The following is a 19,729-nucleotide window of genomic DNA, read 5'->3' on the forward strand; positions in this document are numbered from 1 at the left end:
CTCCACATCACCTGGAGATTATCTAAAGATAGTGGAGCTGCTCCCACTGGACACTGCCCTTATAAAACTTGTCTGCTGGAGCCAGTGCATCTTTGTCAAAAATCAAGAAGTTAATAGTATAAAGGGTTAGATTTAAAGGTTCTCTAGGGTTACCTGTGGCTCCCCCTTTCTTTTGTTTTTGGAACAGCGTCTTAATATCTCTGTTTCTCCTCTCTACTATTGCCTGTCCTTGGGGATTAAAGGGTATGCCAGTGGTGTGTAAAATCTTATACTGTGCACAAAAGTGTGCAAAATGTTTGGAGGTGTATGCAGGACTATTGTCTGTTTTTATTGCTTGTGGCACACTCATTATGACAAATGCTTGCGTGAGGAATTCAGTGACCACTCGGGCTGTCTCTTTTGCTGCTGATATGGCAAAAGTGAATCCTGAAAAGGTGTCTACCACAACGTGGATAAAAGATAGATGACCAAAAGATTTATAATGGGTCACATCCATCTGCCAGATTTCATTGGGTCTCAAACCACAAGGATTCTTTCCTGGAGGCAGTATAGGAGTGTGGAAAGGAAGGCAAGCTGTGCATGTTTTTACTATGATCCTAGCTTCCTCTCTTGTTATACCAAATTGTAAACGTAAAGCTCGAGCAGCCTGATAATATTTAGAATGAGATACCTGGGCTTCTTGGAATAAAGGAGTATTGATCAACATAGTTAGAAGGTTATTTGCCTTTGAATTACCATCCAAAATAGGACCTGGAAGTCCATTATGAGAGTGGACATGCAAAATATAAATCTTACCTGGATGCTTCTCAGTTGCTCTTGAAGTTTCTTAAAGAGCTGATATATATTAGAAACTGCAAATGTTATTTGGGCTGTGGCAATTCTTTGTACCACACCTACTGAATAGGCTGAATCAGGTATTATATTTATGTTTCCTGGGTAATAAGTGAGAGCTAACATGATCACATATAATTCGTTCTGCTGAGTGGACTGAAAAGGAATTCTGACTACTCTCTTTATAGTTAAATCATGAGAGTATACAGCACAAATATTATGTGTGGATGTATCTGTAAAGACAGTTGGACCTTTAAGAGGAACTTTAGAAATTTTTTCTTCAAGAATCCATTGCCAATTATGTAATAGTCTGGTTATCTTTAATGGAGACCCTTGTGTAAAATTTGGAGCCATGGCTAATAAAATTTGCCACTTTGGGATGGTCTCACAGCACACATTAATTTGTGTATTGGTGTAAAAGGTGTATATCTTGTCAGGTCTTGTCCCAGATAATTGTACTGCTCGCTTAATGGCCTTTAATAAAATTCTAGTCACATAGACTGGGTAAGGAGTAAGGCTTTGTTCTGGTTGTGCCGGAAGGTTCACCTACTGTATCACACTGTCTCCTTGATGAAAGACTGCTGTGAGTGCCTCTTGTGTGGCAAAAACTGATCTTTCCAAGGGTTTTTGAGTGACTCTTTCAACCACATTGGATAAAGCCAGTTCAACTTTTCTCAAAGCCTCTTGAGCTTCTTTTGTAAGCTGGCATGGTGAGTTTAAAGCATTGTCTCCCCTTAAAATTTCATACAATGGTTGTACCTGATAGGTAGTCAAGCCTTACATTGGTCGTATCCATTGGCTATCTCCTATCAATTTCTGAAAATCATTTAAAGTTTTTAGCTTCTCTGTTCTTAAGGAAAGTTTTTGTACCATAAGCACCTTAGGGTATACTTTGTATCCTAAATATTGAAAAGGAGCATGCCTTTGAATTTTTTCTGGAGCTATGTACAATTTGTAATTCCTTAGTGTTTCTATGGTCTTTTGTAGACATGCTTCTAACATTTGTTCCTCAGGTGCACATCCCAATGTATTATCCGTATAATGTAATAGCATAACTTTTGGAAATGCTTTTCTTACTGGAGCAAGAGCCACAGCAACATACATTTGACACATAGTGGGGCTGTTTTGTCTATTCCTAGAGGTTTTTCCCTTTCTTCTGTAACTTATCCTATTTCTTAAGGCCAACTGTATTATATAAATAGAATGCCTTGATGGAAATTGAATGAGGACCGTTTTCATTGTAATATGTGGAGAGCTGTTGCCCAATTAATGTCCAATTATCTGGAGAGATTTACTCTTCCTCTAAGAACCAAGGGGAAATGTGTTTTAATGTACCAAGAAGTCTAGCTGTCTGTTCCCAAGTTATAAGTAGCCCTTGTCCTTCTATCAGCTTAAGCAGGCTTTCTATAGAGCCACTCCTGGGTGGGAGTGGGAGGGTTGGGGTGGGGGATGGAGAATCTTTAGCTAGTATCTGTCCCATTTCAGCCAGAAAAGGTTACTAGTTTAGTCTTTAAGAAAATAAGTTCCCTGTTTGTCTATTATACTCACCTAAGTTCCTGGTCACTGGAGACTTCTTCAGTGAAAGTAGGGTCCTTGGTTCCCACGTTTGGGTACCAAATGTGATGACCGCATATTTAAAGTCAGCCAGAGTCAGGAATTCACGTTAAGGGAAAAATCTTCAATCTTTATTCTTTTTGAGGTAAAGGGGGATTGCGATAGCAATATGGGCAGCTGCGACAGGAAGCCAGCCAGCAGAGATGAAGGGGGATTGCAGGTGAAGGGGGGGGTCGCAATAGCAATTTGAGCAGCTGTGTCAAGAAATCAGCCAGCAGTCTCTCTTTCTGCTTCCCTTTCCACTACCCTGCCTCCACCCACCAAAATCGTCATTTCCTATACAACACATCAGGACTTGCACAAAGAGTGGGCGGGGGACATTCTTTCTCCAAGCATATATATTAATAGAGTATGGTCCAATTACTATTTAGCCTCACGTGCTTGGGACCTCAGTGCATCAACTCAAGCCTCGGCCCATTATACAAAGGCATAATCTATATTTTGTATATTGAGACCAAACAGTTTTCAATATCAACTTCCCAAGTCAGGATAAAAAGGAAAATGACATTAGATCTGGCAACTGTGTGGGTACATGAGACAAGGGTCAGTGAGGAGCTAAGAATGACAAGGAGGTTGTGAACCTTATGTCTTATTCTAGCCATTTTTGTGTCTTCAATAGCTGTTCAGGTCCTGTTTAGCAGTTACTCAATCAAAGAGCTAATATTTGAATCTAGCAGCTTTAAATGAATAGACAAGTGAGATTATCTTTGAATCCTAAACTTAGGTTAGAAGGATGTAATACAATCGAACAAAAAGACGTGGTCAGCTTTGGACCCCACAATAATCATTTGATAGTTGTACAGATAACTTATGGGAGGGAGGAGAGATGAGTCTTTGAGACTAACAAGGATGTCCCTCTAATCATCTAAACAATGAGTGATGAACTAGGGCAGTAGACATGCAGTGGGGGAGAAGGGGGCTCATATGAGAGATTCTGGGCAGTAAGAAGTCATTAGATCTGGCAAAGGGCACATGTAATGTACAACTGTGAGGAGTTGAGAATGACATTCAGGTTATGAACTTGCCGGGAGCATTGTGGCAGCCCCAACAGAAATGTAAAGACAGAAGGCTGGCGGGTTGGGGGTTAGGATGATGAGGACAGTTTCTAAAATGTTGAGTCTGAAAAGTGCATGGGATATCAGATTAATTGTAAATGAAGAGTAGGAAGTTTGTGATGTGGTGTTGGGGGTCAGGAGAGAGACTGAACCTGGAAACATAGATCTGGTTGTTTTCATTGGAGACAATCTTTAAACATATGTGTAATGAGTTCAAATGTTGGAATTCTTGTTCTTCTCAGGGCACAGCCGGTTTAGCTTAGAGCCCTCCGAATATCTCCAAATCCAAAGGTTCTGTCCGTTAGCCTCTGCCTCTGCTTTCTTCAGCCTCCAACCAGCACAGAGATGGAATGAATCTCTTGTCTCCTTCACTTGGGGCTCGGCTAGCTTTCTGGTGAGTCTTTCAGACCAGCTTGGTCTCAGTGGGGGGGCCTGCAGAAGCCCAGCCACCTACCACAGTGGTGTGAGATGAAGATGAATCTGGTTGTCCACTGAACTCTCACTCGTAGCTTTATCCTCTGAAAACTCTTCGTCTGCCACCAGAGTCGCTCCTCTCCAGTCCAGCTGAACTCTCCTCTGCAACCAGCCAGCCAAGTGGAAAAATGTATTCTCTCTTGCCTTGCCTTGGAGAGAGGGCTTCTGGCATAACTCCACTGAAATCTGATTGAGAGCCTCTGTCTGTTTCTTTTATCCAAGAGGGAGGAATTGTGGGATATGAGAGAGAGGATTATGGGTTTTCTCCTATAGTGCTCTCTGGCCCTAAGAGCTTCAAGGGAGGTGTGAACTCACAAAGGTACAAAGTTTACTTTGTGAAGCTGCCATACTTGTGAAATCCAATGATAAAGGTGCAAACACAAGCATTGTACTAATTAGTTCTACTTAGTACCTTGTTTTAGGTTCTGCCCAAAACATCTTGTAAGATTAGATCAACTCTAATTAGTTAGCAGTTTGTAAGGATTCCAACACATATGGGAACTATTGATGTATCATAAAAGGAGCTAGCTGAAGAGTCCAGAAGGTCAGAGTTCAAGTCTGTTCTTAGCAACAAATTGACTGTATTATTTTAGGTAGTTCCTTAACTGTCAATATCCCAGGGCAACTTTTTATGAAGAAAAGTTGCAGATGAGAGGTAGTTCTTAATTGTTAGAGTTCTCTACAGTAATTGATTCATAGGTCTGGAAAAAATAAGAACATCATTATTATTACAGCTGTATTTCCTTGGTTCTAAACCTGGATTATCTTTTTTTTTTTAATTAAAAAAATTAATGTTTCAAAATCTATCTAATGACCACTGTGGCTATACTCTGAGTGGTGGTAGGGCAAGTTTCATTTTTCTCCTTGTTTTTCCTTTTCCTGTGATTATAATGATTATTAAGAGAAATCATTTCTGTTTTTTTGAAAATGCATTTACTTTCTCTTCTGCCTTAGTGGCTCTCTCCAGTTTCAAACTGCAATCAGATAAAGCTTCAGTCCTGTGGAAGACTAGTTGCAGCCAGCATCTCCAAAGTCAGAGGGGCTTAGATAAGCCTATGCAACAGAGAGAGCAGATACCACAAATCCTGTAGAGCAAGGTTGGTGGGGAGTGCAGGGATGTGGGCATCCCGAGGGAGGGGAGAATAATAGAAAAAGAGTGAGAGAGAGAAAAGAGAGATAGAGACACATTAACAGACAGAGGCACAGAAGGAAAAACAGACAGAGAGGAAAAAAGAGGAAGAGAGACAGAGAAATTGAGACAGAGACACAGAAACAGAAAGAAACAAAGAGAGAGAGAGAGAGAGAGAGAGAGAGAGAGAGAGAGAGAGAGAGAGAGAGAGAGAGAGAGAGAAACACAGACAGACAGAGAGACAGGAACAGAGACAGAAAAAAAAACAGACATGAGCCAGGAAGAGACAAAGAGGAAGGATTAGCAGTAACAGAAAATGTCAATATTAATTAGAGAAATTGATCTATAGTCTTCTTTCTTTTTTGTTGCTCCTCCTACTTTATGTATAAAAAACACGTTGCTTCATAGAATTTGATAATAGCTCTAGTTATTGATTTGTTATGTTATTGAAATTCATTGTTCTTCAAATTTTTGTTAGAATTCACACTTTTGTTTGTTCGTTTTTTTCTCCTAGGAAACTCCTTTTTAGCTTGTTGTATTCCTTTTTTAAAGATAGAATTATGTAATGGGCTGAGGCTTGAGTTGATGCACTGAGGTCCCAAGCACATGAGGCTAAATAATAATTGGACCATACTCTATTAATAGATAAGCTTGGAGAAAGAATGGCCCCCACCCACTCTTTGTGCAAGTCCTGATGTATTGTATAGGAAATGACGATTTTGGTGGGTGGAGGCAGGGGAGTGGAAAAGGAAGGGGAGGAGAGACTTTTGGGATTGCTATTGCCACGGCTTTTCTGTTTGTTTTCTCTTCTTCTTTTTGCTGAGGCAGTTGGGGTTAAGTGACTTGTCCATGGTCACACAACCAGGAATTGTTAAGTGTCTGAGGCTGGATTTGAACTCAGGTCCTCCTGACTTCAGGGCTGGTGCTCTACCCACTGAGCCATCTCCTCCCCTTCCTCTTGACTTCAAGGCTAGTGCTCTATTCACTGAGCCATCTCCTCCCCTTCAAGGCTAGTGCTCTATCCACTGAACCACAAACAGAAAAGCCGTGGCAATAGCAATCCCAAAAGTCTCTCCTTCCCCTTCCCCTTCCACTCCCCTGCCTCCACCCACCAAAATCGTCATTTCCTATACAATACATCAGGACTTGCACAAAGAGTGGGTGGGGGCCATTCTTTCTCCAAGCTTATCTATTAATAGAGTATGGTCCAATTACTAGTTAGCCTCATGTGCTTGGGACCTCAGTGCATCAACTCAAGCCTCAGCCCATTACAGAATTATTTAAATATTATTTTTCTTCTGTTAATGTGGGTAATTTGTAATTTTATAAACTCTCAGCTATTTAAGTTAGCTCGTTAGTTTTATTGGCATCTTACTGGGAAAATAGCTACTGATTATTGTTTTAATTTCACTTCCCTTATTGTTGTATTCACTTAAAAAATTTTTGATACTGTTAAGTTTGTTCTTCTCTTTCTCAATAATTAAAATTAGGTAAGTGTTCCTGTATTTTCCCCATAAAAACATCTGCTAGTTTCATTTATTACTTTAATGCATTTTTCACATTGACTTTTGTTCATCATTCCTTTCATTTGAATTTTATTTTGGTTTTTAATGGTAGAGTTTTATATCACTGTCTTTCTACCTTTTTTTTTTTTAACTCGGCTTTTAAGTCTTATTTAAAGTAAGGCTCTGTTTCTAGTGTGGAGGGTGCACTTTCCCAAGCTTCAAGTGTTTTGTGCAGCTGTTTCTAGAACTCCTTTTAGGAACCTGGCCATAAGCACTCATTTCCGCTCCGGAAATGTTAGAAGCGTTCTCCGCCCACTACACTTGTAAGATCTAGTGTTCTAAAACAACAGAGTCCTTATTTAGTGTTAATAAGGCGACCTCTAGTGTTCTGAGGCCTCCAGAAGCTACCATAGCCACCACTGCATATTCTTGGTTTGCTGGTTTCTCAAGGCCTTCTCACCTCACTGACAAACCTGCAGATCTTGCAAGTTGTCTTTGGTGTCTCTGGTCTGAGAGGTCTAGAAACCAGCAATGCTGCTGATGATTGAGAAATTGCTAGTCCAGTTCCTGCTTTTGGGGCCAGGGCCAGGACTGAACATAGGACTCCCCTGACCTTCTAAGTTGTCTTTGACTGGAAAATGTTCTTCTCCATCTTATTGTGTATTCTGATGCTATACAGTTTGTTTAGAGTCATTATTTAAAGGAATTTGGAGAGGTTTGGGTAAGAGGTTGAGTGAGTTCCTATCTTCCATTTGCCATCATGGCTCTGCCTCCTCTGGTTTTCTTTTAGTTATTGAATGCCCAGTTCATTGATCTGTTATTTCTCTTTTCATTGATACAATCACATGTATGTTTGTGTACATGCATATATATTTATACATCTATATGTATGTACACATGTATCTATTTTTTCCTAAGTATTCTTTTGGATACATGTGGATGCATGTAGCAATTCATCAATTTTGCTATGTTGTCTTTTGATTTTCATATTTAATAAAACTATTGATTTTTTCCCATAGAATTTAAAGAAATGAAGAATTCATAGCTTCTCTCTCTGGAGATGAATTAGAATGAATGAATGAATGTTTAATCTATGCATTCAAAGTTCTTTATTGAATATTTTAAAAATTTTATTATGGTCTAAAAATACACTAATATTTCTGCTTTTCTGTATTCATTTCTAAGCTTTTATGCTGTAATACATGCTAAATTTTTGTGAAGTTTTCATGCATACCCACTCATTTCTGTCCCCATATAATTTTTTTTCAGAAGTCTATCATCTCTACCTTATCCAAATTTCCTCTCTGTATTGACCGCGGATTTAAAATCAGCCGGAGTCAGGAATTCAGGTTAAGGGAAAAATCTTCAATATTTATTGAAGTGAAGAGGTGAATAAAGATTGCGATAGCAAATATAGGCAAGAAAGATTGCGATAGCAAATATAGGCAGTTGCGACAGGAAGCCAGCTAACAGAGAGAGACGCAAGCCGAGCCAACCGTGGCAATGGCAATCCCAAAAGTCTCTCCTTCCCCTTCCTTTTCCACTCCCCTGCCTCCACCCACCAAAATCGTCATTTCCTATACAACACATCAGGACTTGCACAAAGAGTGGGCGGAGGCCATTCTTTCTCCAAGCTTATATATTAATAGAGTATGGTCCAATTACTATTTAGCCTCATGTGCTTGGGACCTCAGTGCATCAACTCAAGCCTCAGCCCATTACACCTCTCCTTAACTTCTTTATTCATTTTATGATTACATTTATTTGATTCTGATAGGGGATAAATTGAAGTCCCCCATTAGTATAGTTTTACTTCCTATTCTTAAAGGAAAAGCTTATTAACTAGTTAAGCTTTTTCTTTAAGAATTCAGACCCTCTCTTCTTTCTCTCCTCCTCCCTCGCTCTTCTCTCTCTCTCTCTCTCTCTCTCTCTCTCTCTCTCTCTCTCTCTCTCTCTGTCTCTCTCTCTCTCTCTCTGTCTCTCTCACATATACAGAAGCACAGCTATTTACATTTATTCTACTTCTGACCATTGCTTCCCTTCCCTTCCCCTGTTCTTTATTGCCCTTCTTCACTCTGTCCTCTTAGACTCATTCCCTTTTACTTTCCTGTTTAGTCAGAGAAATTTCCTGTCTCATTGAGTATACATATGTATGTATGTGTACACAACTATCATACACATTGACTTACATAACTATGTATCTGCGTGTATATCTGTATCTCTACATATTGTTTTCTCTTTGAACAAATTCACATGAGAGTAAAGTTCAAACATTGCCCACTTTCACCCTTTTCCCTCTCAACTGTAAATACTCTTCCTTGATTATCTGTTTTATATGAGAAAAATTTCTTCATTCTTCTTCCTTTCATTTTCTCCCAATGCATCCTTTATTTCTCACCCTCCATTCTTTTATTAAGATTATCACAAAACAATTATGCCCTCTTTCTATGGAGAGTCCTTGTAACTGATTACATAATGATAAAGTTCTCATGTATTATTTCTCATTTGGGAATGTAAACTTTTTTTTTTTCCTGAGGCAGTTGGGGTTAAATGATCTGCCCAGAGTCACACAGCTAGGAAGTATTATGTATCTGAAGCCAGATTTGAACTCAGGTCCTCCTCACTTCAGGGCTGGCACTCTATCCACTGTGTCACCTAGTTGCCCTATAATGTCTGTGCTACCTTTCTGGAGGATCTCTGATGGGCCTAGGTCTTATGGTGAAGAAGTGTTGAAAGCAGGAAGGCCATCACAAGTCTGGTCAAAGATGGAGTCTCAAGCCTGAAGTCTTCTCTGTGTCTGTGGCTAAGAGAGTCTTCTGTGTCTGAGACTCCTTTAAACAGCTTAGTACAATTACATCACTACAACACATTGAGCATGTGTAATCATGACTATGACATTAAGTATATGTTTAGAGAACCATTATCTCACACTGAGTAGGTGCTTAACTATAAGCATCCTGCTGTCCTTGATTCAACCTTTTCAGAGTTCCAGCCCTCTACACTGCCCCTAAATGTAAACATTTTAACTTTATTAAGTTTCTTATGATTTCTGACTTTTATTTACCTTTTCATTCTTCTTTTCAGTCTTGTGTTTGAAAATCAGATTTTCTGTACAGTTTTTTCACTTTAATGCTTAAAATGCCTCTATTTCATAAATATTGATTTTTTTTGAAGGAATATTTACATTTGTTGGGAATATGCTTGATTAGAATCCCAGCTCCTTTGCCTTCAGGAATATCATATTTACAACTTTTTCTTCTTTTATTGTGGTTATTGCTAAATCTTGTTTGAATAACTCTGTGTTTACATAATATTTGAATACTTATTTTCTGGATGCCTGGATTATTTTTAATATGGCCTTGGTTCTGCAAGTTGGTTATGGTATGATTGGGAGTTTTTGTTTTGAAATCTGTTTAAAGATGGTCATCTGTGTAGCCTTTCAATTTCTATTATACCCTTCAATTCTTAGGGTGTTGTGGCAGTTTTTCTTTCTTAATTTACTGAACCTTGTCCGTATTCCTTTGATAATGGCTTTTGGTTAATCCAATAAGGCTTAAATTATCTCACTGCAATTGCTTTTCTATTTTGTTTATTTATCTGATAAAATAGTTCACATATTGTCTTTTTCAAAAAAAAATGTCTTTTATTTGTTGTTTTGTGTTTTTTGTGTTTACATGATCATTTCTAATTTTAAGGAATTTTTTTTTTAGTGAAATTTTATTTTTTTCCCCATCTGGCCAATTTTGCTTTTTAAGAATACATTTACTTCTTGTTTTTTGGGTACCTTTAAATAAAACTCTTATCTCTCTATATTGAGGTTAGGAACTTGGGTAACAGCTAGTATCGTGATGTACTCAACCAAAAAAAAAAAAAAAAAAAAGGAAAGTCAGAGGAGAGGTGGGTTTGGGGCTTAAGATAATGAAGGCAGTTTTTAAATTGTTGAATTTGAAATGTGTATGGGGCATCCAATAAATGCTAAATGAGCAGTAGGCAGTACATGATGTTTGATTGGAGGTCAGGAGAATGACTAAAGCTGGAAATATAGATCTGGGTGCTTTTCACTTGGAGATAATCATTCAATTATGATTGATTTATCATTCATCAGAATTATGGAAGTGTCATAGAAAGAGCCAGCTAAACACTCCAGAAGTTCAAATTTCGTGTCTGATCTCAGCTACAAATTGATTGTATTATTGTAAGTCCTTAACTTTTCAGTTTCCCAGGGTAAGTCTGCATGAGGAAAAATTGCAGATGAGAGAGGTAGTTCTTTTTGAATGGATTGAGCTCTCTACAGTAATTGACTCATAGATCTAAGAAAAATAAAAATATAATTGTTGTTTCTAAATCTGGATTATTCCTTTTTGATCTTTAAAAAATTATGTCCAAGTTTGACTAATTACCACTTTGCCTTATAATTTGAGTAGTGGTAGGGCAAGCCTTATTTTCTCCTTGTTTTTCCTTTTCTTGTAAATTTCTATTAATAATCACTTCTGTTTTTTTGAAAATATTGCACTTTCTGTTCTCCTGAGTGTCCTGCTTTAGAGGCTCTCCCTAGTGTTTTAGACAGCAGGCACATGGAAGGTTAATTGCAGCCAGCATCTCCAAAGACAGAGGGACTTAGACAAGTCTGTGCAACAGAGAGGGAGAACAGGTATCACAAAGTCTGGAGAGCAAGGTTGGTGGGGAATGTAGGACTGAGGGCATTCAGAGGGAGGGGAAAATGAGAGAAAGTAAGGGAGAAATGGAGACTAAATGTAGTACGGGAGGTATGAAAGAGACTCACAGGAGTGATGTTAGAGACAAGCTAGGCTACTCTGTTCATTGTAAAAATGGGAAAACTAAGTGTTAGAGAAGAGAAGGGATGCCTGCAGCATTAATAGTGGCTTAAGGATTCAGAGTAAGAGAGATTAAGGAACAGAAAGAGGCAAAAGGTGGCACAGTTAATCAGTCATTATAACATTTATTGATTATATGTTATGTGCCAGATACTGTGTTATGTACTAGGCAGACAGAGACAACAATGAAAGAGTCCATGCTTGAGGGAAAAAGTGAGAAAATAAGAGCATAGAACCAATAGGAGAAATACATAAGTTGTGAGTCTAGCATGAAAGATATGTAAACAGTAAGAGAAAAAAAAGAGTTGGGAGCAGGGTGGGGAGATACTGAGAAGACAAGAGAGACAGAACCATTTCATGCGTGCGCATGCACACACACACCCCCACACACACACAGAGAAAGAAAACAGCAGAGACAGAAAGACGTGTGGAAAAGAAAGAAAAAAAAAAAGGAAGATGAGCAGATACCAAAAAACAGAAAAACACACAAAAAAGAGAGAGAAGAATTTTTCTAGAGTCTGATTAATTAGGTAATAAGGGAGATGAAAAGGTTTGGGCAGATCAGATGACTCAGGGATCTTGGGTCAGAGGCTTCAAGAGTTTTAGGCAGGCATATGCTTCAGAGGGTCCCTGGAATACCTAGCTGCCCCCAAGATAGAATATCAGTGCATTCTCTCTTCCATTTTCTTCTCTTCCCTCACCTGGACCTACATTTTGAAGTCTTTATAATGATGGCTCTTCAGGACTTTGCTGTTCTTCCCTTCATCCAGGAAAATGATTTTGGAAACATTTATTTTATTTGTATAAAATCTTTTTAATTAAACTAATTGAAATTGTCCATTTTATACCGCTGTTCTCTAGCTCTTGTTTATTCATTGTTCTGCTATTCATAAGTCTTGTAAGTGATAATTTCCATGTTCTTCAAATTTTCTTGTAATCTCTCTTTTTATATCTAGATCATGTATCCATATCTTACTTTATCTTGGGAAATGGTGTAAGATATTGATCTGTGCCCAAGTTCTGTCATACTGCTTTCCAGTTTTTCTATTTTTTAAAACAAATAATGAATTCTTAAACCCAACCTTGATTGTCTACTTCTCAACTACAATGTTACTGTTTGTCATTTTTATAACACAATAGCAATCCTTTGCAGTCATTCACTACAACTTGTTCAGCTACACCCCAATTAATAAACATACTATCAATTCTTTGACATTACAAAAAGAGATGCTACAATTTTTTTTTTTACATATAATTTCTTTTCCTTTTCTTTTAATCTCTTTGGAATATAGACCTAGTAATAGTAATAGTATTGTTAGAGCAAAGGGTATACACATTTTTATAACCATTTTGGCATAGTTCCCAATTGTTCTCCATCATGATTAGATCAAATTACAACTCCATTGTTTTCCCATCAATTCTAGTTATTGTCATTTTCCTCTTCTGTCTTGTTGATGGATCTGATAGGTGTGAGGTGATATCTCAGAGTTGTTTTAATTTTCATTTCTGTAATCACTTCTGATTTAGAGTATTTTAATATAACTTTTGATGGCTTTTTTTTATTCTTTTGAAAACTGTCTCTTCCTCCCTTTGATCATATATCCACTGAGGAATGGCTCTAATTCTTATAAATTTGGCTATTACCAGATACTTGCTTGTTTCCTGCTTCCCTTTCAATTACGTTTATATTTGTTTTGTTTATGCACAACCTTCCTACTTTTATGTGATTAAAATTATCCACTTTGCTTCCCATGATCCTTTTTATCTCTTATTTTTTCATGAAATCTGACAGGTAGTTATTTTTTTCAGGCTCCACTAATTTGCTTATGATTTTACCCTTTATGTCCAAATTACATATTTACATGTACCTAAGCTTGGCGATATTTCTTGAATTCTTTATATTTTACTTATGTAAGAGTGTTTTACAATTGCATGCATATAGTTCCTTGATGTGGCTTGACAGATAGACTCCCAAGTGTTTTATATTGTTTGCATTTAATTTAAATCAAATTTATCTTTTTATTTCTTTATGCTTGGTTTTCTTGGTAACATGTAGACATCTTGTAATTCATGTGTTTTTATTTCATTCCCTAAAACTTTCTTAAAAGTGTTAATGATTCACATTAATTTTTAAAGTTGATTCTCTAGGTTTCTTCTAAGTTTTTCTAAGGATTCTCCAAGTTTCTTTTCTGCGAAGAACAATAGATTTGTTTTCTCATTTACCATTCTTATTGCTTTAAGCTTTTTCTTGTCTTATTTCTACAGCTCTCATTCCTAATGCAAAATTAATTACTAATGCTGATAATGCATATCCTTTCTTCACCCTGATCTTATTGGGAAAGCTTCCTGTTCATCTCCATTACCAATATTGCCTCTCTTTATTTTAGATAGATATTAGTTATTATTTTAAGAAAGAGCTCCAATTACTCATATATTTTCTAGGTTTTTAGAGGAATGGGTGTTGCGTTTTGCCACAAGTCTTGCCCTCCATTTATTGAAGTAGTTATATAATAGTTTTTTAATATGATCGATTATTCCTAGAGTTTTTCTAATGTTGGACCAGTCTTTCATTGGTAGCAACTTTCACCAGGTCATATTTTATGATCGTTGTGATATACGATTGTAATCTCCTTGCTATTTTTCTTTCTTTACTTTTTTTTTTTTTTTTTTTTTGTGGTTGAAGCAATTGGGGTTAAGTGACTTGCCCAGGGTCACACTGGTAGGAGTGTCTGAGACCAGATTTAAACTCAGGTCGTCCTGACTTCAGGTATTTTTCTTTTTTAAAAATTGTGTTGTGTGACCCTGGACAAGTCACTTAACCCCAATTGCCTCAGCAAAATAAATAAATGAATAAAAATTAAAAAAAAAATTGCATCAATATTGATTAGAGAATTTGATCTATAGTCTTCTTTCTTTTTTTTTTTTGTTGCTCCTCCTACTTTAATTATCAAAACTATGTTTGTGCAATGGTGTGAATTTAGTTTACTTATTTTTTTCCCCAAATAATTTATATAATGTTAGCAGATTTCCTCTGCGCTGAAGGGTCTCAGTCCTCATGTAGAGTTCCCTCACTATTTGTGGCCCTCTACATCTCCCACTTTCTTTTGTTTTAAAACATAATTATACATAAATCTATCAGCATGGGAGGTATTACACAAGCATGTAATAATATAACATAGACTAGCAGTGTGTTCATTGATTTGTTCTTTTTCTTTATTTGATGTAAGTATTCATGTATTATCACATACATATATACAATTAGATTTACATATACACATATGTGTCTATGCATATGTGTAACTATACATACTTAGGTATGTATATATTTATTGTTTTAACTATATCTTACAAATTTTGATATGTTGTCTCATTGTTTTCATAATTAATGAAATTATTGATTGCTTCTATAGAATTAGAATTAGAATGAATAAAAAAATTCATCAGTTCTATCTCTGGAGATGAATTACAATAAGAATGAATGAATATTTTATCTCCCCAGGTAGTTTATAATTAATTACGTTAATATGTAAGTTTTATTGTATTATGATCCTAAAGGAATGCCAGGTGAAGTCAAAAAGGTACTGAGGATTAGGTGAATGGGTATGACTAAAAAGAAAGTCTGAGCAAAGATCTATCACAGTAAATCAGGCAGCCTCTCAGAGAATTGAGAACATGATCAAAGTGGTGCTGGATACTACTGGCTGCCTGGGAATAACATAAGCATTAATAAGGCATAAATTTTGTATATAGTGGTAAACAGAATTACCATTAAGACTTGGCTTGGCCATTCTCCAATTGATAAATGGTCAAAGGATATAAATAGACAATTCTCAGACAAAGAAAGTGAAACTATTTCTAGCCATATGAAAAGGTGCCCCAAGATATTATTATTCAGAGAATTGCAAATTAAGACAATTCTGAGATAACACTACATCCCTGTCAGATTGACTAGAATGACAGAAAAAGATAATGCTGAATGTCAAAGAGGATGTGGGGAAACTGGGATACTGATACATTGTTGGTGGGATTGTGAATGCATCCAGCCATTCTGGAGAGCAATCTGGAACTATGCTCAAAAAGTTATCAATCTGTGCATACCCTTTAATCCAGCAGTGTTTCCACTGGGCTTATATCCCAAAGAGATTTTAAAGAAGGGAAAGGGACCTGTATGTGCAAGAATGTAAGCCTTCTTTGTAGTGGCTAGAAACTGGAAAATGAAAGGTTGCCCATCAATTGGAGAATAGCTGGGTAAATTGTGGTATATAAATGTTATGGAATATTATTGTTCTGTAAGAAATGACCAGGAGGATAATTTCAGAAAGGCCTGGAGAGACTTACATGAACTGATGCTGAGTGAAATGAGCAGGACCAGACGATCATTATATATTTCAACAACAATACTATATGATGATCAATTCTGATGGACGTGGCCCTCTTCAACAATGAAATGAACCAAATCAGTTTCACTAGAGCAGTAATTAATTGAACCAGCTACACCCAGTGAAAGAACTCTGGGAGATGACTATGATTCACTACATAGAATTCCCAAACCCTCTCTTTTTGTCCACTTGCATTTTTGATTTTTCATAGGCTAATTATACACTATTTCAAAGTCCAATTCTTTTTGTGCAGCAAAATAACTGTTTGGACATATATACGTATAATATACTTAACCTATACTTTAACATATTTAACATGTATTGGTCAACCTGCCATCTGGGGGAAGGGGTGAGGAAAAGGAGGGGAAAAGTTGGAACAAAAGGTTTTGCAATTGTCAATGCTGAAAAATTACCCATGCATATATCTTATAAATAAATAGCTATAATTAAAAAAAGAATGATAGCATGAATAGAAGTATGACACGAGAATCAAACCTGGGCTCAAATTCTAAATCTGATGTTTAGTAACTATATGCCCAAGAATAAATCACTTAACTTAAAAAAAGAAAAGACTTGGCTTGGGTTTCTGAACAGAAAGGGTAGGAGAACTACAAGAGAATTTAGAGGCAACAGCATTATATTGATCCCTCAGAAAGTCAACAGTAGGTCAAACACTTTCAATAGCTTTCTTTGACAAAGAATATTGATGAATAGATGGCAAGGATCTCCTTTAATCTTGATGGTGATAGGGACAGCACAATTGAACAATCCTATATCTGAAGATGAAACAAGATAATTAGACATGTCAATTTTTAGATGAAATTGAAACCATTTATAGTCATATGAAAGGGTGTACTAAATTACTATTTGCAGAGAAATGCAAATTAAGACAACTCTGAGGTACCACTACACACCTGTCAGATTGGCTAAAATGACAGGAAAAAACAATGATGAAAATTGGAGGGGACATGGGAAAACTGGGATAGTAATATATTGTTGATGATATTGTGAATGGATGCAACCATTCTGGAGAGCAATTTGCTCAAAGGATAATCAAACTGTGCATGCCCTTGGATCCAGCAATTTTTCTATTGGGCTTATATCCCAAAGAGATCTTAAAAGAGGGAAAGGGACTCACATTTGCTAAAATGCTTGTGGCAGCCCTTTTGGTAGTGGCAAGAAACTGGAAACCAAGTAGCTGTCCTTCAATTGGAGAATGGTTGAATAAGTTATGAAAATGAATGTTATGGAATATAATTGTTATATAAGAAATGATCAGCAGGATGATTATAAAGAGGCCTAGAAAGACTTCTATGAACTGATTCTAAGTGAAGTGAGCAGAACCAGGAAGAGATCATTGTGCATAGCAACAGCAAGATTATACAATGATCAATTCTGATGGACGTGGCTCTTCTCAACAATGAGATGATTCAGGCCAGTTCCAATGATCTTGTGTTGATTAGAGCTATCTACAACCAGAGAGAGAACTGTGGGAACTGTGTGTGGATTGCAGCATAGAATTTAACCTTCTTTTGTTGTTTGCTTGAATTTTATTTCCTTAATTTTTCCTTTTTGATTTGATTTTTCTAATGCAATAAGATAAATATGTGTGTCTATATTGGATTTACATATATTTCTACCATGTTTAACATATATTGGATTACTTGCCACTAGGGGATGGGGTGGAGAAGTGGTGGAAAATTGGAACATAAGGTTTTGCAAAGGTCAAAATTATCCTTGCATAGATTTTGAAAATAAAAAGCTTAAAAACAAAGATAAAACATGACAACATAAAACAATGTCCTCCTATGAACTTTAGACTTACTCTCACAAAAATACATATAGATTTGATGGAAAGAAGACTCATTCATAAGAATAATATAGAAAGGACTCAAAGATAGGGAATACATGTGCTTAGGGTATATTTCTCTGATATGAACACTAGCTTTCTCTTATCTATTCACAGATGGTCTTCAATGACACTCTCCTTGTCTGACAGCTCTCAGACAAGGGGACAGACCTGCTTGAAATCATGCCCATTCACTGACAAAGCTTTAACTACCTTTCTCAGCATGTACTGAGATTGAAGACTCCTGACCAGAATTTAGCCAAAGATGACCAGAGGGCAGATGGGTATCACCCTGAATACAGGACCTGGCCTGGATTTTATACTCAGGAAGATGAATTCAAATGTGGCCTCAAACACTTATTGTGTGACACGAAGGAAGTTATTTAAGCTGATTTGCCTCAATTTCCTCATCTATAAAATGAGCTGGAGAAGGAAATGGCGAACCACATCTGTATTTTAAATGAAGGGTTGGGGACAACTGAAATGATTAAACCACATCAGCAAGGCTGTTATAACCTGCAGAAAAGCTCATGGGGAATAGTGGGGAAATGGAGTGTGGTCACAAGAACCTGTTATGGTCCAGTGAATTCTGGGAAATATATAGATCATCTCTCAGAAGTATTTTTGAGGATTTTTTCTTTTTTGGAGGGGATAGAGTTAGGGGGAGAAGAAAAACCAGTGGAGGAAGCTGAAGCAAATAAAGGCAAAGTGACTTACCCAAGACCTCACAACTAGTAATTGAGCCAAAATTTGATAAAGATACAGGTTGTCCCTAAAGTCTTAAAACTTCCCCAAGACTTTTGGGAAAACCTATATTATACATATGTGTGTATGTAACTGTGTATGGATGTGTATGCTTGTGTATACATACATATATATATATGTAAAATCAACAAATCAATATATGTGTAAGTGTATATTTATAAAACCTACTATGTGCAAGGCACTTTGTTAAAGGTATGGACATACAGAAAAGATGCAATCTTGGACAAGTTACTTCATCCATTTTCCAATATGTTGAAAGTTTTCATAAGATTTGAATAAAAACTAAAAGATGCTTTACTTGAGTTTCTCAATGAGAAAATTATGGATTAGAGAGTCAAAGTACCTTGTCAAAATCAGACAGGTAATCAGCAATCAATGATTCTAGGTATATATTTATAAACTGAGCATAAAATTGATCTCTCTCTCTCTCTGTCTTTCTCTGTCTCTGTCTCTCTCTCTGTTTCTCCCTATTTCTCTGTCTCTCTTCCTTTCTTATTTTCCTATGTATATAACGATATTATTTGTTCTCTTGAATGGTGAATACATATTCCAAAACTTGTCCTTGTTTTTTGACATGCACATACACACATATACAGATACATATATGTAAAGACTACCTCATGACTTTAAGATTTCCTTTCCAAGTGCAATGTCCATCACAGCATCTTCCAAAACTATTATCCTTCCTAAAGCCATTTGTAACAAGAGAGTTCTTGACCTGGCCTGGTAATTTAGACCTAAGTGTCTAATCTTCTTTGACAATGGAATCAATTTGGAGAAATTTAGTCTCATCCCTGTGGTGAAAGAGTTACAGGCAGGAGATTCAATCTCCAAAAAATAAAAATTATGAATTACATGAAATATCAAATTGGCCAAAATATTGGGGAAAAAAGGAAAACGATGTGTTGAACAGGATATGGGAAAATTGGGACACTGGTACATTATTGGTAGAGGTGGGAAGTTATTCAACCATTTCATTCTGGAGAAAAATTTAGAATTATGTCCAAAACGCAAGCAAATTATGAATACTCTTTGACCCAGAAATAGATCATAAAATGGGTGAATTTTTTATGTGTGTAAATATATTTATAGCAGCTCTTTTCATGGAGGCAAAATATTGGACATTGTAGGGATGCCCATTAACTGGGGAATGGCTGAATAAGCTATGGAATGTGAAGATACTGGAATACTATTTGCAATAAGAAATGATAAGCAGGTAGAATGCAGAAGAACCTGGAAATATATATATCTACAGATGCAAAGTGAAATGAGCAGATCTGGGGAAAAACGTGC

The 19,729-nt window shown here is 36.7% G+C and overlaps 1 long non-coding RNA gene across 1 annotated transcript in view; it reads left to right on the forward strand.

Annotated features, from left to right (window-relative positions):
• LOC127555382 (uncharacterized) overlaps positions 1–18,420 on the forward strand; it is a 39,551-nt gene extending 21,131 nt beyond the window's left edge. The window contains exon 2 of the long non-coding RNA XR_007952205.1: positions 17,789–18,420. This is a non-coding gene — a long non-coding RNA (uncharacterized LOC127555382). The remainder of the gene's footprint in view (positions 1–17,788) is intronic.
• The last annotated feature ends 1,309 nt before the right edge of the window (positions 18,421–19,729 follow it).

Source organism: Antechinus flavipes, chromosome 3, assembly GCF_016432865.1.
Source record: "Antechinus flavipes isolate AdamAnt ecotype Samford, QLD, Australia chromosome 3, AdamAnt_v2, whole genome shotgun sequence".
Lineage (NCBI taxonomy): Eukaryota > Metazoa > Chordata > Mammalia > Dasyuromorphia > Dasyuridae > Antechinus > Antechinus flavipes.